A 262-nucleotide genomic window follows, 5' to 3' on the forward strand; every position below is an offset into this window, starting at 1 on the left:
CAAAACTGGAGAGGATTGAAGTGGATTGAATATGGGTAAATTTGAAAAACGTCGGCCCACCTTTTTTCAAATTTATATCAATCTATATCAAAATGTCATTTACAAAGCTGGAAAATCATTCTCAGTTGTTATGTGGCGGTGATTTTGCAAATGAAAGACTCTTGCTTTGCCAATTTGACGTTTAGAGCTAATAATTAAGAAAATGAAACAAAATTACCTAAAATAGCGTGACCTAGCCCCTTTAATCTTATACAGAAATCAT

This window comes from Montipora foliosa, chromosome 4, assembly GCF_036669935.1.
Source record: "Montipora foliosa isolate CH-2021 chromosome 4, ASM3666993v2, whole genome shotgun sequence".
NCBI classification, from domain to species: domain Eukaryota; kingdom Metazoa; phylum Cnidaria; class Anthozoa; order Scleractinia; family Acroporidae; genus Montipora; species Montipora foliosa.